Source organism: Cibotium barometz, chromosome 55, assembly GCF_041138505.1.
Source record: "Cibotium barometz isolate CiBa-2024 chromosome 55, ASM4113850v1, whole genome shotgun sequence".
Classification (NCBI taxonomy): Eukaryota; Viridiplantae; Streptophyta; class Polypodiopsida; order Cyatheales; family Cibotiaceae; genus Cibotium; species Cibotium barometz.
Window position 1 is genome coordinate 36,699,915 of NC_141100.1, and position 22,798 is coordinate 36,722,712.

Sequence of the window (22,798 nt, forward strand, 5' to 3'; positions counted from 1 at the left end):
TGAGGTGGCGGATCAAATTTTGAGAGAGGCAGACATGGTTTGGCCAAGTTGAGTGTATTGTGGATAAATTTTGTGTGGTGTGAGCCTGGTCCTCTCCTTCCCCCTTCTTTCCCTTCACGTTTTTGATTTAGGGTTGATTAGGAGCAAGAATCATTAAAATTGAAGCTTGGGATGGCTTTGGGGAGGTTATTAGCAAAGGATTGAAGGCTCAATGTGGTGAAAAAGTGACCGTCTATACTCCAATAGCCTCACGATGATTTGCGAGCAGCGCTGCCTATGCCATGGTCATTTTCTCCAAGATCTAGCCATTGTAAACATCATAGCATGATTTCTTGTGATATTATCCCATGTTATCAAGCATACAAGCCTACTACGTGTGTATTTAGCACTCTTTCTTGCTTGTGAGAGGGTAAATGGGTTGTGCCAATTTCCTAGGGTTTCTTGAAAGGGGATTAAGCCTTCTTGGTCACATGCTCTCTTGTTTGTTTGGTCTCACAATGATTAGCACCACAATGATGTGATTCTTGCAATAATTTGGGTATGCTTTGATTCCATGGTTCATAAATTAGGGGTTTTCACCAAGAAACCCTAATTTCTCACCATTGGCCACTAATATATGCTATTGGCCTTGCATAAGCATCATTTGATCAATTAATGATGTCATTGTGCAAACTATTTCATCACATTGGCCATTGAATCAATCTTAGCTCTCAAGATTTGGAAACTTTTATGAAGAATCAATCATTCCTACTTTCTTGAGGAATCCTAAGATTGATTTCATGAATTTGGAAATTTTGGAAAATTTTGCCAAGACTCAATTATTCCTACTTTCTTGAGCAATCCTATGACGATTGATTTCATGCATTTGGATGCCTCATATGCTTAATTACATACAAATATCATGTCAAATGTGCCAAATCTTTGTAAAGCCAAATACAATGAGAAGCATTGAAGTACATTATTAGTGCTATGCAAGGCAAGGGCATTGAACAATTGACTCTAATTGCTTTTGGATGTACTGAGATCATTGGGAGACTCATGGATGAGCATGAGTACATGTATGAGTATGTGAACATTTGTAAGAGCACGAGTCATGCTCAAAACACTTGGTAAGTGATCTCAACCATCTATTTTGGGATTCACTCACTCTATACATTACATATTGTACTACACTTTCTTGTCACTAGTGATGTGTGAGGGTATCCTAGTATGTGGAGGAGATATCGGCGTGGTAAAGTAGTATGATGAGGGACTAGGTACATGGTGTGAAGACATGGCCTCAACCCTTGCCATTGGATCTAAATTTTGGTAAGGGGGTGAGAAGATCTTTGTCAAGAGATCGGCAAGCTTCACGTGTTTCACCGACCTCCAAATGTTGACAATTGATGTGGCAAAGTTTTGGCAAAGAGTGGGCATATCATTGGAATTGAAATTCATTTGAGTCTATATTGAGATTTCGTTGCAAATACAAAGGAAATGCTTCCAATTGTTTTTGCAAAAAGCACATATGCATGGCACTTGGGGTTAGTTTTGGATGCTTGAGGATACAAATTAATGTGGTGCATGCTTTTGAATGATTTCGAGGCATTGCCAATGCAAAGGGAAGGAGTGGATAGCAAGTGGAGACAATTTTGATACTTTTTTGTAGCATACAATCCCAATTTAGTTCAAAGGGTTGGGGCTATTTTCAATTGGTTTACATAGCCTTATTCTACTCTCCAAGGACTACATTTGGATCCCTTAAGTGCTCCGTTCCAACACCATTTGCATCTCCAACTAGCAAGTCTCTTCGTGCAAGGCAAAAGTTTGGCCCAGTTAAAAACAGCAAGTTTCATTTGAGATTTAAGCATGTGGGTGCGTGGTGTTATCAGCTTCCTGACAAACCAAAGATCTTTTAATTACTACACCATTAACATGGTTAAACAAAAAAAGTTGATTGGTAAAAGGGGTCAAAACAAAGGAATGTTGACGGTCAAACTTGGTCAAAGTGTTGACATGGATCCATAGTGCTTACTTTAGGCATTCCATCAAGATAAAGAATTTCAAAATGAGATTTCGTTTGATCAAGATTTGGTCACTTTTGGGTTGACTTTTGAAAAACTCAAGAGCATGCTAGCTACTATGGGGAGGAAGATGGCTATAGCATTGACACTGACAATGGGATTTACAGCAATGTAGAATAAGGTTACATTAAGAATCATACCTTCAATGAGAGGATTCATAGCCTTGCAAATTCCACATACATAGGGGGTAACGCGGAAGAGGTGGTCTAAGCTTATGATTCTCAAGGATATTGGGAAGGTGTGGATTTTGGTGGCAATCATAGCCTTGAAGATCCCACATACATAGGGGGCGATGCAAAGAGGTGGTCTATGCTTATGATTCTCAAGGATATTGGATGGTGTGGGTTTTAGTGGCAATGCATATGCCTATAATGATCGTGCCTATGATGTGACCGTGATGCCTATGCCTATGATGATTGTGCCTATTATGACTGTGATGCCTATGATGAGGGCATGTATGTCAATGAGGATTGGGTCAATGATAATGAAGACTGTGTCAATGGAAGTGAAGAAGAGTTCCAACTTGGCACCGGCAAGGGCAATAATGCAAGTGACCTTGTGGGTGAATTTGATAAGAATGATGAGGAAGAGGACTATGATAATTTGGCCTACAATGCCAACAAGGAGCAATGCAATGCAAGTGACCTTGTGGGTGAATTTGATAAGAATGATGAGGAAGAGGACTATGATAATTTGGCCTACAATGCCAACAAGGAGCAATGCAATGCTAATGCCTAACAATAGTGGAGAATTGAGAATTTTGATGATCTCTATGTAAAATTCCTTTGCTAGAAAGGACCAAAGGTTTCAAGCCATGGTTGACAAACCTCAAGCCTATGGACCCTTTGTTAGCGCTACTCATGCAAACACAACGAGATCAAAGTTCTATGCTTGGAAAGGGGAATTTATCTCCATATTCAATGCAACAAGGTGGAACTTATGTGTTTGGTGTGCCTATGCATCAAAGTGGTGTATATGGGACAAGTGTGTTGGGGATGCCAATGCAACAAGGTGGGGCAAATGTGTTTAGTATGCCTATGCATCAAGTTGATGTATATGGGCCAAGTATGCCTATGTATGGTTCCTCTTCAATGCATGTGTGCAATCAATGATACCCTTCATCCTTGTCTATTAATAAGAAACATTGTCAAACACTATACTCTTTAAAAGGATTGATTGGGAGAAAGGCAATGCACAATGCTTGATGGTGAAACCACTACAAGTGAAACCAAGATAAGGAGGATCAATGCATGTGAATTGTTGGTGCCGAATCTTGGTTTTCCTTTTGATTTGAAGATCTATTATACATGAGTTATACACTCAATGTTGCTAGATTTGGGCTTTGCCAAAAGATATGGAGGATCTCCGTTCACTTTCGCATTTGGCCAATGCATGGAGTGTGACTATGTGGGCCTTTATGCACACATTATGTGTGTTGAGTTGGAGGAGATGCTTGCTATAATTTTGGACAGCAAGTAGATGAAGATACTTGGTTACCAGATCTTTCTTGACAAGTCACCAATGTATCCGTCGTCAAAGGGGATATGTAAGCTGAAAATGGATATGATTGGATACCTTTCATAAGTGCTTTGATTGAAGAATTTTCAGATCATGATATGATGCCATGAGATTTTGAGGACATGGTCATTGATGACATTTTGGATGAGTACTCATTTGTTGTTGACAAATGGGAATCCGATGATGACACATTTGTTGGTGATACATGCGACCATGATTTGGATGATAATGCATTGGGTGGCACATTGAGTGGCTCTTGGAAGGTTCATGAGAATGCATTGTATGATCCATTTTTTGAGTCCGGCTTGGAAGATATATGATTTAGGGAGGGCTTAGAGGATCTGGATCATGATGCATATAAAGGAGTATTTTCTCATGATGAGATACATGATGTTCATAGAAATTTTTATGGCCTTGAGGAGACATATCCTACTTTTGGGGATTTTGTCTATCATGCTGATGATGTATGCATTGGTAGTGAGCATGAGGATTTGGAGAATTATTCTTATGTTCATACAGAAGCTAGCTATGAGGGTTGTACCTTCAAGTTTATGTTCATTACCGAAGCTATCTATGAGGGGTGTACCTTCAAGCTTTGTGGATGCCAAAATGATTCTACAGTTTATGAGATTGGGGAATTAACTTTTGGATGCATCACTTGTCATGTGAGATACATGGTGCATGATTATGTGGTACGTTGTGGCTTTGGTGTATTGCCCTTGGGATGATGGAGGTACTCTTGCACATGGAATATTGGATTTATGTTTTGGAATGATGCATATACTAATATGCTTTCCTTTTGACCCCAGTATACGTGGTAGCCAAATTGTATGGGTTGGAGATTATAGTAGCTATCCTTTTGATCCGGGTGGCTACTTGTGCTTGAGGAGGTTTGATTCGTTGGTCTCTTTGTTTGCCTTTTGATCCAAGAGGTCAAAGCTTTTGATGAGTTGTAATTTGGCTACCTTTGATGAGTCAATCAATGTGTTAAAACAATGATTATGCATTGCTAGAATTTTTGAAAATCATTATTCGGAAAGCCCTATACCTTTTGGTTTTTGATGCGTAATATACATGAAAGCTTCATGAAGTTCATATGCCATTATGGAGTACATGATATGGCTTGATTTAAGGGCATTGGGAGGAGCAGCCATACATATGTCTTTTTGGCCCCAACATACATGGCTCTCACACATGAGCATGCTACTTGACGTGAGTTCTTAATTGTATTCTCCATCCATGCAAGTTTGTAAATATATACCTAAGGTTTTGAGGATGAAACCTCTTAGGTGGGAATAATTTATAACTAAGTGAAAGGGGACTTAAGTCAATTTGGGCCCAAGGCTAAGGTATGAAGGGGATGTGAAGGGGGCCAAGGGTTAGGACTAGAGTTGGGCATGCCCATGGACACTTTTAAGTGTAGTGTGAAAGGGTAGCCTGGTAAACAAGTGAATATAGGCCCTAATCTCTTGTTATACAAGTGTAGTGTGAAAGGGTAGCCTGGTAAACAAGTGAATATAGGCCCTAATCTCTTGTTATACAAGTGTAGTGTGAAAGGGTGGCTTGGTATACAAGTGATTATGGGCCCTAATCTCTTGTTAATTTGATAATCACTTTTCCTAATGGAAATCACCATTTCTTTTCTTAATCATAGACTTATCTCTTTCATCTTTGTTAGTCTTTGCTTAATCCATGTTTCCTAGGCTAATATATGTTAATGAGGCTAGCTAATTTCTTTCATTAGCTCTTGCATATCAATTTATGTTTGTTTCAAGCCCCAGTTATACAAGGTTTTCCACATTGTGGCTTCTCAATTATAATTTTATATAGCTTATGCATTGTATTTAGTGTGCTTACATACATTGTGGGAGCTCAATGTGTATTGTTTATTTCAATTTTTAATGTCCTTATCTTAAAGCACCCAATTTTTATGGCACTTCCTATATGACACTTGATGCATTTTTTATGTTTGTGTTTTAAAGCACCCAATTGTTATGGCACTTGCTATATGAAACATCTAATACATTTTTAAGCATGACCATGTGCATGTATGGGAAATGATATGGATCCATTATTCAAGAGAGATATCGTAAACCATTTTTTCCTTGAAAGATATTTTTTTCTTTGGAATGAAATTGGGGGGATTGAAATTTGATGGACCAAAAAATTACTCTAATTTTGGTCAATATATTTTGTCTTAACTTAGCTTTCTAATCATTATTATTGTGCATGCATTGTATTGCAAAGGGTGAAAGTATGCACACACACACACACACACTGTGTGTGTGTGTGTGAGAGAGAGAGAGAGAGAGAGAGAGAGAGAGAGAGAGAGAGAGCTCTTAGACTCTGTCTGATAATTAATTTCATTCAAACTTACGCTTGTGTTAAAAGTTTCATACAACTATTCTTCTGGTATTGTGTATCGATTTATATACATAATTACCTTTCATTTTCTATGTAATTTTAACAATTTTAACCCCTTAAATCCCTTAAATTTTCAATTAGCAAGTGTTTCTATTAGCAAGTGTTTCTTAGTGTTTTCTATTATCCTATCTATGTCATAATTAATGATCTTTGCTTTTGTAGATTGTACTGAACATACTCTAGGAAAACATCATGTAAGGCTCACATAAAAGATTATATGAATCCTCTTGGTAGAAAAACAAGTGAACATGTGCTTTCAGTTAATCTTATATATGTGAGCTAAGAAAAGTTACGTTCTTCTATGTTAATATAGATGTTTTTAACAAGATCATTCATTTACATTTTTATCTTTAAAAAATAATAATTTATGAAGGGGTTTTGAGTGCTTTTAGATTTTATCAAGATTTTCATGTTGCTTGAGCACTACTAGAGGCATAAGTTATTATGGTTATCTTATCATGGTTATAGGGTAGAAGCTCTTGAAATTTACTTGATTTTTTGCTCTTTTCATTTGTGTTCGCTATGAAGTACTTTGACATTTTTCATTTTTTTAAATTTGGGATGAAGAATAAGTCCCCCATGCAGACCTTGTGAGCTATTGCACTCCATGTGGTGGGATTTCATGCTGCAAAACTTTTGGAAAAGGATCAATTTTTGCTCCAACATTTTTGGAAAAGGATGATTGTTACTTTGCTCTATTTTAATAATTTTGTGGGAACCTTTAATTTAACAAACACATTGGTGATCTATAATGCTTATTTAAGTTGTTATAGTAAATCATACCAAATCTTTTTATCACCTTTTACTTTGTGTCTAACTATTGTGTGTATATGCACACACATACGGAGACATTCAAGTTGTTATAGTAAACCATACCCAATCTTTTTGTCACGGCCTTTTACTTTGTGTCTTGTGTATATATGCACATCATATCAAGACATTTTGCATTACTTTCATGGTTAAAAAAATAAGGGATCAATCTCATGGCTAAGTGGGTTAGAAAATGTCTTAGTTTCATTAATATAAAACTTTAGAGATGGGGGACAAATATATTTATAAGTTTGCAAACAATGTGTTGACATGTAAGATGAGAAATTTTGGGCGATTTTACAAATTTAAAAAAATGTTGTGTCTTAAATAGTATAACACATTTTTAAAGACCTTCTAAAATAGCCCTTGGGCTAAAAATAGCCCCCCTTTTTTTTCCCCTAATTAAGTCAAAGCATGAGCCTCTCTTTGAGGGTGAATATTTGCATGTTCTCATTGGGGTTTGCCGGTGATTTGAATTTATCTTGTGCTTCCCATTTGTATATTTTGTATTTTTTTGCAACATGTTGATTTTGACCTTCCATATTCAAATATAATCATCACACAAAGTATCCATCAAATTCACAAAAATTATCCATTATTCCACAAAAAGATTCCACTAAATGGGATGGGGCTAAGTGAATTATATGTCTCCATTTTCAGCTGGTGAGAATGGTTTTAATTCAAAGAAGATATGCTAGTGCATAACTAGGGGAGGCTCTAATTGAAAGCCATGCATGCAAATAACTACAAAGTTATTGAGAGCCTCTGATTATTATTATGATGGAATACAATGTGGAGAAGGTAAGGTTTGGGAGGGGGGGGTGGCTATGGCTTGTGCTTTGGGTTGTGGCTGTTGTTTGGCACAGGTAGGCTGTAATCTGCTAATGATGCGTCCCCGCCGTTAATAAGTTCGCTAATCGAGGGCACTTGACGGCTCTGATCAATGGGAAAGAAAAAGACGTTGGGTAATTAGAATGAACGGCTTTGATTTAAGAAAAAGCAGCAAGTTTGATGTCGTGGAATATCACTCACCGTCGGTTGCACGTATGCTTGGCCAACCCTGGAAGAATCTGCACAGTGATATGCAAAAACACGGACGTGAACTGGTTAAAACATGATGGCGTGCTATGCACGCAAATTGTGTGCGCTCAAAAACCAACAGTAGCGTGCCAAGAAGATCGTGAAATACTGTAAGATCTGAAGTGCAGCTTAAGTACGTTCGAGAGCGCGCGCACATTCTCTCTCTCTCTCTCTCTTTCTCTCTCTCTCACACACACACACGCACGCACGCACACAGTCTCTCACACACAGACACAATGACCACACACACAGACACAATGGCACAATGCTGTTTGGTGGCCTCATGGCATGCGCGTGCAACTATGTCTCTCTCTCTCTCTCTCTCTCTCTCTCTCTCTCTCTCATACACACACACACTCTCTCTCTCTCTCTCCCTCTCACACACACACACAGACACAATGACACAATGTTGTTTGGTGGCCTCATGTCGTGTGCCTGCAACTCTCTCTCTCTCTCTCGCTCTCACACACGCGCGCGCACACACACACACACTCTCTCTCTCTCTCTCTCTCTCACACACACACACACACACAATGCTGGCTGTCACCTGATAGAATGTGCCTGCTGCCTTCGACCTTCGCTGTGCAATGGACAAGTAGGATAATGATGACCACAAACAAACTCCACATGGCCTTTCTACACGCCATGTTCTCTTCAAGTTTAGCGAAGATATATGCAGTCAAAACTACTACTAGGACTTCTTGAGTAGAGAGATGATCTCCTCTGGAGAAGAGAGCCCCTTGGGACTCTCAGAGTCCCAGCCCTGTTTTTATAGTTATGCTTTACAGCTTTACATTCAAATTTCCACTATTTTACCTTCGGGTGCACTGCTCCATTATTCACCACACCTTGCAACTTGCATTCTCATCTAGCAATGTCGACCACTCCCTCTCACAACCATTCTTTTTGATATATGCAGCACAGCCTCCCAAAAAACTAACCTTTGAAGATAAAAATACGAATGTTTTGTGGAGTTTCTAAATACCTTCTTCTAACTTTCTCGAAGAGCTTGCCACTCTGGAGATCACAAAATTATGTGACTCTTCTATTGTTTCTCTTTTAGTGGTCTGCTTGTCTAGATTCACGAAACAACTATACCCCGGCCCCCCATAACTATACCCCGCGCCCCGAGAGAGAGAGAGAGAGAGAGAGAGAGAGAGAATATGAGAGCACACATAATCACATATGTAGTGCTCTTTTGTATGGCGCTCAAGCTCATGTGCACGCACTTGCATGTGTGCACACATATCTCACACATGCTTATGATTGTGTGTAGGATGTGTAGGAATGGCCCCACCCCCCATAAGTATACCCCGCGCCTCCCACCAGCAAGAGAGAGAGAGAGAGCAGAGGGGAGAGAGAGAGAGAGAGAGAGAGAGAGAGAGAGTTGTGTGTGTGTGTGTGAGAAAGAGAGAGAGAGAGAGAGAGAGAATATGAGAGAACACATAATCACATATGTAGTGCTCTTTTGTATGGCACTCAAGCTCCTGACTAGACACTTGCATGTGTGCATATTCATATGTGTTCATGCATCTCACACATGCTTATGATTGTGTATAGGATGTGTATGAATGGCCCCACCCCCTATATAGCAATTGTCTTTTGTATTTCACTAGCTTTTAGTAAACATCTAAAAAGAGATTCTACACCAAAAAGAGCTCTCATGATATTCTGCTTTCATCTTTAATCTCTAGCCTTCAAGGATTTGCATAACATCTAGTTTTGTATCCATTATGATTTTGAATGAATGGTAAGCGTCAAGAAGCTAGCTTTACATTTTTATTACCGTTCAAGGCATGGGGCCCTAGGGGGTTTTTGCAATGACATGTTGATGGCATAAACACACAAAATGTGAGGTTATTATAAGGATTATTTTGGCAAGCTCATGTCAATAATGTTAATGACTAGGAGGGAGGATTAGGTAAGAGACTAGGAGGAAGGATTCTGTAAGGGACTAGGAGGGAGGATAAAATCGATTGTACTAGCCATCTTCTAACCACCAATTTATTAAGATTACTGATTTTACTAAGATTACACCCCTTGTTTATCCTTAAAAAATGTCAATACTAATACGTTTATGTGTATATGTATCACACTACTAACATGTTTAACATAAAAACCAGTGATATGCAATTTTGTGGAGTATGTGTGATATATCGATCAACTTTTGTGGAGTATGTGTGATAAAAACTAGTGATATACAGGTGATTACAAGATTAGGTTATCTAGTTTCGTTTAGTGGGCGTTCTTGGGTTTAACCTGGGAACATGCATTTTTTCAACAAGAAGAATAGCCAATCTCTCCTAGTTAGCCAAGGAGTTTCACTTCAAGGTCTTCTAATGAAACATCATATGCAAAGTTGGACACCTAAAACTATATTCTGATAGAATATCCAATAATTGCACATCTCCTTTTCTTTGGGAACCAAAATTGTATACATGCCCTGTTGGAGGTCTGGACAGGTACACTAAATGTAAGTAAATTTCCTATAACTTTTATATTATTACTCATATAATGTTCCCACTTTGCATATCACAAATTCAAATAACATAGAGCTTAACTTGATTTATCGAGTAATTTTTTATGTGTTCTACTATTTTCTATATTATTTAAAAGACATTAGAATTGTTAAAAAACATACTATTTTATCCTCCCATCACATTGTTGAAATTTGAGCAAAATGATGAGCTATGGTGGATCATACACTAGAATCAACATCATTAAAAAAGTGATTAGCAAATGATTAAGACGTAATTAGTGAATAATTAGCACATAGATTAATGTAGGCATGGATACTCAAAAACCAGCAAATTCTCATTAGGGCTATGCCTCAATTTATAGTGTTTACATCAAGCATCAAATCCCATTGATTTCTCCATGATTCACTCCCAGAATATCTCTACCTTTTGCCTGATTCTCTCCACCTCTTCTCTTTTCCCTGATTATCTCCCAGAATATCTCCACACTCCTAAATTCCCTCATGCTACCCATTATTCTCTCCCAGTAGATTCTTCTAACCTTTTCACAGGTTCTTTCACAATTACATCTTCTCTTTTACAGCCTCTATCCAAGAGCTTGTTCCCACACACACCCTATTCACTTGTATATTTCAACACCTCCCCTCAAGTGAATACTCCTAGTACACCTAGACCCTATACCAAGTTTGCCACCCATTACTTGGTAGTTTGCGACCAGTGTCTACTCCTCCCCTCAAGTTATCTCAGCACACCTGGACCCTGTATCAAGTTTCTCTCTTACTTGACAGTCCGCGACCAGTGCCTCAAGTCCCTAAACTCCATAGTCCTTGACACTCTCTCTCTCTATGTGTCCAAGGCTACTATAAGTGCCCGCGACCTTGACTAAAGTGCTCACACATACATCTACCACGTGGCCTACATCATCGGTGGCTCAGAGGTGGTTTTACTTTATTGGGGCAGGTTACATTGGGTTGTGGGCTCTCTCTCTCTCTCTCTCTCAGAGATTTTCACATGGCTCCTCACTCTTTGGAGCCTCACATCTTCTCTTTTCTTCAGTCTTCTTGTCGTGGCAGCTTCTCTCCACGCGTTCGTCTCTTCTTCCAGTCTTCTCGGGGCAGCTTCTCTTCTCGTGTCCATGTCTTCCTTCAGGTCTTCTTCTCGGTGTGGATCCTCTTCTTGGGAAGAGATATTCTTCTTCTTTCATGGCTGGGGCCATGAGCTCGTCCGTCAGGTCATTTTGCTCCATGTGAGCAACATGTTTCAATGTTTTGCTGACAGTTCCTTTGGGTTTTTGATGTTTATATTTTGTCATTATGCAATGCAAACCCAAATTTATGCAGGAGGTCTTACCTCTTGCCTTAATCTGGACAAGGGCAGTGTCTATTCCCATTTTTACACTGATAAAATGTGCCCAATACATAATGCGTATAGCATTCATTCTCATGCACATTCCAAATGCAACTCTGGCTGTGAATAATCTTGAATTTGAGTGAGATTTACAGGCATTAACCAAGGGTTAAATGCAAAATGATGATTTTCACAATTTTATCAGCACAATTTTCCCAAAAATTACACTAAATTAAGGGTAACCAATTTGTACGGGATGGTTGGGATATCAAACCAACTCCGATTTGAAATCTGAAGTTATAGGGATCTGTATCAGATACCTAATGGTTAATTTGAACCCTCAATTGCACCAAAGTACAGTGATTAGCACTGATTAATCATTGATTAGCAAATTAATACTCTTGTTTGTGTGCAGAAAACAGAGTATGCGGGGAGCCCAGATCTGGTGCCTTCCACTTCAAATGAGCTCAAATGCTTTCAAAGGCATCAATAGCAATGAGTCTAGTAGAGGATTAAGCCAAGAAACACAAGATTTGACCAAATAATGAAAGCTTAATCTCTGTTTTACCAAAGTCACCTGCAGATTTGATGAAGAGCTTTGATCTCAATGTAGACTTGATGAAATTGATTTCTGTCTTCACCAGCTTGTAGAGCATGCTTGATTACCCCTTGGGCTAGGAGGAATTGAAGTAATTTTATTGGAGCAAGTAGCAATGGCAAAAATACCTCAGAAAAACGGCGCCCTTCATTCTGCGAAAATCTGCGTTTCTGCGCTGAATTGGCCCACAAGAATTAGGTTGAGTATAGCCCTATGAGTCTACTATGAGTGCCTAAAAGGGCTTAGCCTAATACTATGTGTGCAAAGAGAATGGAGTCCTCCACTGGCTGGGGGTGAAGGGGAGAAGTGAAAGCTTACTAAAAAATTGATTTTTTGCTAATTATTTTACTAATCCTAATTAATTCACTAATGGGCTCATAAATCTGGTTGATTCTAGGCATGGCTCTGATACCATGTTGAAATTTGAGCAAAATGATGAGCTATGGTGGATCATACACTAGAATCAACATCATTAAAAAAGTGATTAGCAAATGATTAAGACGTAATTAGTGAATAATTAGCACATAGATTAATGTAGGCATGGATACTCAAAAACCAGCAAATTCTCATTAGGGCTATGCCTCAATTTATAGTGTTTACATCAAGCATCAAATCCCATTGATTTCTCCATGATTCACTCCCAGAATATCTCTACCTTTTGCCTGATTCTCTCCACCTCTTCTCTTTTCCCTGATTATCTCCCAGAATATCTCCACACTCCTAAATTCCCTCATGCTACCCATTATTCTCTCCCAGTAGATTCTTCTAACCTTTTCACAGGTTCTTTCACAATTACATCTTCTCTTTTACAGCCTCTATCCAAGAGCTTGTTCCCACACACACCCTATTCACTTGTATATTTCAACACACATTAACCATTTAAAATGCTCAATTTGTATGGATCTAGTGATGATTAGATTGGGGAAGATTAGTAGGATGTGGGTCTAAGGTAAAATTACAAATCTAACGATTGGATTTTTGTAGATTTACTTCGGAAAATTTGTTATGACTGTTAGAGACCCATTAAATCAATTGTAATTTAATTCTAGAAAATTAAATATTTAATCTTTCAATCTGAAAACTCTAGGGATCAATATAATTATTGCCATGAATTTATTAAAATCATTTTGGCTTAATTTGAGTATGGGAAAGTCCATTTTCAATCCTCCCAAGTGAAAATTCCCATATTGTGTCCACTCTCCCCTTTTCAAGTCGAAAACCAATCCTAGTTAGGTTTGGAAATCTAGGCTTGGTAAACTTCAAAGCCTAGAAATCCTGCCAAGTGTGAGGCTTGGGTATATGCATGCCACTTTATGACTACATCAGCTTCGAGAGGATCCACATAAGCACCTTGCCACCTTTACCCTCCATGTCAACATGGTCAACCTAGTTGACTCCCCACCTCATCATCCTAGTCATCATTAATGCCACATCTTCTTGCCACCTTTGCATGCCTCCATATGCTCGCACATTTTGGTCACCATCGAAGCATGTGTTAGGTATGATGGTATGGGGAAGGGCAAGATTTTGCAAGCATGTGGGGGGGACCCACCCCCACATGCTCACAAAGTTTGGTTACCCTTAGAGCATGTTTGGATTAGCAATCAGCGCCCAGTGCAAAATTTTCAAATCTCTTGGTGCTTGAGAGGCCATGGAAAATCCCGCTCTTCCCCATGCCATTGTACCCAAACATGCTTCCATGGGGACCAAAATTTGGAAGCATGTGGTGGGGACCCACCACCCCCACATTCTTGCAAAGTTTGGTCACCCATCAGAGCATGTTTGCATTAGCTATTAGCACCTAGTGTGCAGATTTTTCAAGTCTCTTGGTGCTTGAGAGGCCATGGAAAATCCCGCTCTTTCCCATGCCATCATACCCAAACATGCTCCGATGGTGACCAAACTTTGCGAGCATGTGGGGGGGTCACCATCGGAGCATGTTTGGGTACGATGGCATGGGGAAGAGCGGGAATTTCCATGGCCTCTCAAGCACCAAGAGACTTGAAAAATCTGCACTAGGAGCTAATTACTAATACAAACATGCTCCCATGGTGACCAAACTTTATGAGCATGTGGGGGAGACCTGCCCCAACATGCTGCAAAATTTGGTCACCATCGGAGCATGTTTGGGTACGATGGCATGATGAAGAGGAGGATTTTCCATGGCCTCTCAAGCACCAAGAGACTTGAAAAATACTCACTGGGCACTAAAATTGCTAATCCAAACATGCTCCAATGGTGACCAAACTTTGTGAGCATGTGGGGACGGGTCCCCCCCACATGCTCGCAAAGTTTGGTCACCATTGGACCATGTTTGGGAATGATCGTATGGGGAAGAGCGGGATTCTCCATGGCCTCTCAAGCACCAAGAGACTTGAAAAATCTGCACTGGGCGCTAATTACTAACCCAAACATGCTCCGATGGGGACCAAACTTTGTAAGCATGTGGGAGTGGTCCCCCCCCACATTCTTGCAAAGTTTGGTTACCATCGGAGCATGCTTGGGTACGATGGAACGGGGAAGGAGCGGGATTTTCCATGGCCTCTCAAGCACCAAGAGACTTAAAAAATCCTCACTGGGCGCTAATTGTTGCTAATCCAAACATGTTGCGATGGTGACCTAACTTTGTGAGCATGTGGAGGTGGGTCCCCCTCACATGCTCGCAAAGTCTGCTCACCATTAGAGCATGTTTGGGTACGATGAAAGAGTGAGATTTTCCATGGCCTCTCAAGCACCAAGAGACTTAAAAAATTCACACTAGGAGCTAATTGTTAATCCAAACATGCTTCGATGGTGACCAAACTTTGCGCGAATGTGGGGGTGGGTCCCTCCCACATGCTTGCAAATTTTGGTCACCACCATCGGAGCATGTTTGGGTACGATGGCATAGGGAAGAGCGGGATTTTCCATGGCCTCTCAAGCACCAAGAGATTTGAAAAATCTACAGTGGGCTCTAATTGCTAATCCAAACATGCTCTGATGGAGACGAAACTTTGCGAGCATGTGGGGGGGACTTGCCCCTACATGCTCGCCGCAGAGTTTGGTCACCATCAGAGCTTGTTTGGGTATGATGGCATGGTGAAGAGAAGGATTTTCCATGGCCTCTTAAGCACCAAGAGACTTGAAAAATCATCACTGGGCACTAATGGCTAACCCAAACATGCTCTGATGGGGACCAAACTTTGCAAGCATGTGGGGGCGGGTGCCCCCCCATATGCTTGCACATTTTGGTCACCATCGGAGCATGTGTTGGGGGTACGATGGTATGGGGAAGGGTAGGATTTTTCATGGTCTCTCAAGCACCAAGAGACTTGAAAAATTATCACTGGGAGACTAATTGCTAACCCAAACATGCTCCGATGGAGGACTAAACTTTGCGAGCATGTGGAGGGGGGGCGGGTCCCCCCACATGCTCGCAAATTTTGGTCTCCATTGGAGCATGTTTGGGTACGATGATATGGGGAAGAGCGGGATTTTCCAAGGCCTCTCAAGCACCAAGAGACTTGAAAAAATCCGCACACTGGGGTCTAATTGCTAATCCAAATATGCTCCGATGGTGACCAAACATTAATTGAGCATGTGGGGGCAAGTCCTCCCCACATGCTCATAAATTTTGGTCTCACCATAGCAGCATGTTTGGGTATGATGGTATGGGGATTTTTAAGAAACAATATAATAGCCAAAGTGTTAAAAAAATCCAAAAATCATAAACATAAACTAAAATGCAATGATCCTCAATAATGAAAAAACTCATAACGATATACACATCAACTAAGTACATCAGAATGTGAGCTAACCCAACTACTTTGGGTTTAGTCACTAACTCAATAGATCAAGGCATAATGAAAACGAGCTACAGCTAGATTGAGGTTAGTCAACTGCCAAAAAATCTAAGTACAATATAAGTGAGCTAACCCATCTAGTCTTCGTTTAGTCACTATCAACGGCAACCCAATCAAAATCATCTTCTCTCACTATTGATCGATGTGCACGTCGAGGTTGCTGTGTACGTCGAGGAGGTTGTGCTGCGGGGGCCGTCGGGCAGGCGGGGAGGTCTGCCTTAAAGGTAGGATCATAAGAGCTGGTACTGGTGTACTTGGGAGATCACGAGTCCCATAAGCTGCTACAGCCCTCTCCCTCTCTCTACGTCATGCTACTGCAAACGTCTCTATCTGTGAACCCAAAATCTGTAATCGGCAATGGTCGATGCTGTCTGCCACTCTGCGTATGTAAGCTCCTCTATTGTAAGGACACGTTGCTCATGTGAAGCAGCACTACTGCCAACACCGTCACCTGAGGTGCCACTAGGACCAGAACTACCCACAGGCTCATGTGCTGTGAGCTGGCTCTCCTGAAGGACTCTCTGGTATGCATCAAACTTGTGTGCACTCCACTCAATCTCTGGAGGCACCTTAGGCTCCTGATCTCTATCATCGGCAGCATCGAGTTCTAAGTCAGTAGTTGAGGTAAAATCAAGTGGCTCCACTCAATCTCACTGGTAGGTGGTGTGGGACTCTACATGACACAATTAACCATGTCGCTCATTTTAAAAATATAGAAAAGTACATATAAACATGCAAACAAATGACTATGAAAAAACTTAAGAAGTAATAAATATGTGTAAATACCTCGACATCTATTGGTATCGATCATGAAACCAAGAATACCATGTGTTGGATGGTCTCCATGGTACTCCGTACGTCGATACCCACCTAGGTGCCAAGTGCCTCGACCGTCGACAAAGGCACAAACGTAGGATCTATAGCATCTATATGAAGGGCTGCTAGGGTGGAGGCCGCCTACCGTGGTCTTGGAGAGACGACCGCGGCCAACATCGCCACACCGGGCCGATGGCTAGTGTAATCCACCTCCTACCCTAAGACAAACTCCGTATATAATTACTTTGCGAAGTATATGGGAATGTGGCTTGTTCGGCATCCTCCCATATGTAGCAACATATCGACTATAGATATGTGCTGCCATACGAGGATGCGAACACCGCGAAATAATAAGGGGCTTCCTCGCCCCAGGCTGCATCCCACGGCTCTATTAAGGAAAAGGTCTAAGTAGGCTCTATCCCTAATCGGGCCAAGATCACAGACCTGACGATATGTCAGGCCATGTGACATAGGAGCAATGCGATGGTGGGCTATCTACTCATCTACATAAACAATATCGTAAAGGCTACAAAGGGACGATAGCATTGCCTCCAGGACTGACATGATATGTAATGTAGACGGTGTGTCTCTAGAAGTCCAAAAGATAGCCACCGCTAACTCACGGTCTATCTCTGCGATGAGGTCCACAAGACGAGCGGCCCTCCTCACGTGACTCCATGCTAGAACCTAAGCCTAACACAAACGGGCAGGTCAATGTGAAAGGTCCAATGCTTAGTGCTGAGTACTAATGAGCCCACTAATTGCTAATCCAAATCAAGAGAGCAAGGAGAGCAAAAATGACATGTGAGAATGAGGTGAAAAAAAAACTTTTCGCTTTTATAACCTCGATCGAGGTTCGGTGGCATGCATTTTAGGGCTTGCAAGATCAACGCTTTAGATGTACATGCGGTTTTAGGGTTAGTGAGACAAACGGCCAAGATATGCATTTGATCTTAGGGTTGGTGGCGATGGGGATGACTGCGATTTGAATTGTGTATCTCGTTCGAGATACATGGACGGATTAGATTTTGAGTGAGTACCACGATCGAGGTATGTTTGACGGTCGAGATTCACTTCATACCTAGATCGAGATATATAAACAGCTAGGATCACATCTTCAAGTGGGCGCAAATGGATGGGTTGGATTGTGTAGATGTATCTCGATCGAGGTGTTTCAACGGCTTTGATTACATCTTGGTATCTCGAACGAGATATGTGGATGGATGAGATCACATTTCTATACCCAGAACGAGATTTTTCAATGGTCGAGATGATATTTCCTTATCTCGTTCGAGATACATGGACGGTAAAGACGGTCGAGCGAGAAAGTCGAGGGGGATCCACCATGGCATTGACGTGGATCCAAGTTGCCTGCATATCTCAATCGAGATTACAATGACTAGAAACTCGGACTTGCTGGCATGACATTAGTTGGTATCTCATTCGAGATATGGCACTTTAGGCTTAAGAGGCACGTGTTGCGTTTTAATTGATGGCGATATCATGAACGAGGTACTCCGCCTGAGTTGCGTCGATATTCCAATTTTAGACAGAGTGAACGAAAGTGGGTACCCTCATCTTGCAACCACCCATACAATTTTGTGGAGTATTCCTAAGTTCACTAGATAGTTCCAACTTCTAACCCAATGCACATTATAACAACATTCTATCACGAACTTATAATACTAGCACAAGTTTACAAATGCCCTAGGTCTAGAGGCAAAGCAAAAATAGGATTATAGAAAGAGAAAATAGCCTTAGGTGAAGAAACATATCCTAGATTAATTAAAAATTGGTTGAAGGAATGTTTAGAAATCTTTTCTAAGTATTTATTCAAATAACTCTAGAGAGAGAATGATTCTACAAGGAGAATTCTAGAAAGAGAAGAAGAGATTCGAGAGGGAAAAAGAGAAATGATCTTCTGAGTAAGTAAGATTAAATATAAGATTAGGTTAAATTTCTAAAATTAAGTCAAGAAAATCAAGTTGATCCCAATTATGATTAGATTAAGTTAATCTTTCTCAAGAAAAGAAGATTTTTAGAGAGAGAAAGTCTCGGATAACCCTAATATCAAAAGTTTGAAAGTATTCTAATCAAGAGAAGGGGTGTATTTCAAAGCAAAGTCTAGGGTGCCTTGAAAAGGTTGGATTATGTGACTTTTGATGGAGAATAAGGATTGAGACTAAAATTAAGAACATAAAAAGTAGTGATTGGTGTACTTAATTCAAAGAGAGGTCCAATCCTTAAGAAATGGGATGATGATTAGGCTCGAGCAATCAAGAAATTATGGAATCTTCAAGAAGAGATATCCTAACACTAGTTTGGTAATAGGACAGAAAAGTGTCCATGGACATATTTATGTCATGTTTACTGACCAAATTTATGAAATTATTTAGAACACATGGATAGTGAAAATCAAAGGTTTGCTTTTTTTATATCATCAGGTACATAGTGAAGGAAAATTGGGTTTCTTTGGGATCACATTGGTTACCTCTAGGGTTTTCAATTTCATAAGAATTCATAGGCCAAATTACATAGTAATGCAGGGCTATTTGGACTATATTTGGATCAAATGCTTTAATTAGCCAATTTGTCATTTCTTTCCAAAGTTTTTGGATATGCATTGCTTCACAAACATATGTATGGTGTAATATAATCCATCTTAGCCTCAAAAATCAGTTATTAGAACTCCAAAATTTAGGTCTTACTGAAAATTCTAAGGTATTAAGATGTCTTTAAAAAAATTGACTGAGGATTTTTATAGCTAATCAAACAATCATAGACTAGGACCAAATATTGCATGCATGTTCTGTACAATGTTACACCTATCCTTTTAGGCACTTTGTTTTAGACGAAAATTCATAAATTTTGAACCATATTTATTCCTATAGAATAAGAGACTACTTCACACATTTTTAAACATCTCGTAAGGCTTAAAGTGGAATATCTAGTTATTTTATATAATAATAAATAATTTTTTTATAAGTTTCTTATTAGATGATCCAAATATAAGCAAGGGTTCATATACGTTATTTTGTTATCAATGCAATTTTGAAAGTTGAGACCATCACCTTGTCTTCTAGCTAAATTGAAATATTTAGATATATATTCTTGACTGATTACTTTATTGGAGACATGCATATAGCTTAATGCATGCATAGAGTTGTATTCATAGAGCTTAATCTATGCATAGATCTCTATGCATTATGAATGCATGCATAGAGCTTAATCTATACATTAAGCTCTACGAATAGAGTTGAATGCATAGATTAAGCTCTATGATTAGAGCTCTATTAATAGATTAAGCTCTATGCAGCATAGAGGACCTACAAAACAAAACCCCTCTTTTTGGTAGATAAAAATAGAGGAAAGAGAGGATAAAAGAGATAGGAAAGAGAGGAAAGATAAGAAAGCACTTATCTCTTTTTGGTGATGTTGAAAGAAAAGATTAGAAGACCTACAAAACTAACATAAGGGTGAGGAAAGGATTAGTAATGCATACATACAAAATCCCTAAGAACCTAATGCATGCATACAAAATCGAAAAGAGAGGAAAGAGAGAAAAACAATTACCTCTTTTTGGTGAAGTTGAAAGAGAGGATTATAAGACCTACAAAACAAAACAAAAAGTTGAGAAAAGAATTAGTAATACAAAACCCTAAAAGTGTAAATAGCATGGATACACAAGGAGGTTTAAGCCTTATGCATAAGGAGGTTTAAGTATATGCCTCTTATGCATAAGAGGCCTCTTAGGCTTATGCATAAGAAGAAAGAGAGAGAGAGAGAGAGAGAGAGAGAGAGAGAGAAGAGAATACCATTCAAAAAATTTAAACATAAGAAGCTTATACATGAGAGAGTGAGAAAGAGAGAGTGAAGAGAATACCAATTAAAAACCCTAATTCTAAACATACCATTCAAAAACCATGAATATATGAAGAGGTGGGAGAGACAAGTGGGATAGAGACATACGTCTACTTATGGTGATTTATCAATTATATTTAAGGTTATTTTTATCATTTTAATATTTTTAAGGTTTTCTATATTCATGAAGATATGCCTTAGAAGATAAATGCTAAAATACTGCTTCCATTCACAAGATATAAAAATTTTAGCAAACCCCTAAAAAGATGTATTTATGTCCTGCTCAGCTACCAAACTAGTGTTCAAACCCTTAATAAATGACCAAGGTTCCTTGGAAGGATTCTCGAGATATGATAAAGCCTAAATACAAGAGCTAGATCAATGACTTTAGAATGATCATCTTTGTATGTAAAAGACCTTAAGCAAAAATTGATTCGATTAGTTTATGGACTCATGACTTGGGAATGAATTGAAGAAGGGAAGAATCTTGAGAAGACCCTACCAAGATATGTTGTGGTGTGGCTGGAGAAAATTTGACTAGAGAGATGTGAGTCTCATTGAGCTTGTGATGGTTAAAACTGCTTTAGATGTGAATATGGTTTATTTTGTTACATGATGTGGATATATGTTATATGCACTAAGGGGGATTTTTTTGAAAGGTGGCCTCTATCACCTCCCAAGAGAACCACACTCACAAAGACAAACACTAGATAATTCTTGATCTTAAAAGAAGCACAATGGAAGAACAAAACAAAGGCATCCACTTCATAAACACACACCAAAATCAACTCGCCAATGGAAACCAATGCTCGAAACCATGTGGAGGTAGACCCAAGATTTCTTATTAGTGGTTGGAGACAAAGTAAAGTAAATAGAGAGGGAAATTTATGGGCTATATACTAACATGGATGAGTTGTACACACCTATAATGGCATTGGAAGGAACCATATGGTGGAGAAAACACCCCAAAAGTACTAGCACATAGGTTGATAAGTAGAGATGTGTAGAGAGATGGGGTGAGGAAGTGAGCATGGGGAGAAGACTAAGGACTTTATGATGGCATGGGTGTTGGGAAGAAGAAGATTAACACAAGCTTGAGGGCTACAGAGGAAAGAAGAAAGATGTATCCCCTTGATGGTGATAGATGGCCCCTTTTTATAGGTGGAGGACTCCCTTAACAAAGATAAGTGGTTTGCTGAAGAGGTTGTAATTGGACCAGGTCTTAGCTTTTGCTAGGCCCAAGGTGGTGGAGGAAGATTCCAAAAGATATTACAATTTTTCATTTGAGCCAACGTTTTCAAAGGTCATATTAAATGGGTGTGGGGTGAAAACATTACAAAGTAGTGATTGTGATTGTGGTAAGAGAAGAAGTGAGGAAGATATTTGAGTAGGCTATCTAGAATTTGTGCAAGCCAGTATTTTGGCTGTAACTTTTTGTGTGTGGCTCGGATTGAGAAGCTTCAAAAAGCAAAGTTGAAGTTCACGACTCATTCTTCTATAGAAAAATTTTGCACGAATTACTTTGTAGGTCGTGAACTTTGATTGCCAAGTTTCGAGCGAAAGATGCTTAAAATTTGAATCAAATTCGCCTACCCCAAAACAAAATTCTTCCACCAAAAGGGCCCATTCATTTTTACATTCTTTATTTGGAAGATGCTTCCTTAGCCACTCACCCCCACCACAAAATAATAAGGCATGTGAATACACATGTTGTATGGACTTAGCACTTTAATGCAAGGTCAAAGTAGTCCCCACTTATAAGAGTATGTCAACTAGGCTTTATCATATCTCAAGAATCCTTCTAAGGAACCTTGGTCATTATTGAGGGTCTTAAAAGGATATCTCTCCTTGAATATTTCCTAATTTCATTTCAATCTTGATTGCTCAAGTCTAGAATCATCATCACATTTGGGCCTCTCTTTGAATTAAGTACATTAATCCCTACTTTTTTTGTTCTTAATT

At 39.5% G+C, this 22,798-nt stretch overlaps 1 long non-coding RNA gene across 1 annotated transcript; it reads right to left on the reverse strand.

Annotated features, from left to right (window-relative positions):
• Positions 1-7,406: 7,406 nt before the first annotated feature.
• Positions 7,407-8,613, reverse strand: LOC147607698 (uncharacterized). Its single transcript, XR_015264653.1, has 3 exons — positions 8,443-8,613; positions 7,848-7,885; positions 7,407-7,751 (listed from the first exon to the last, which is right to left on the reverse strand). It is a non-coding gene; the product is annotated as an uncharacterized LOC147607698 (long non-coding RNA).
• Between the last annotated feature and the right edge of the window lie 14,185 nt (positions 8,614-22,798).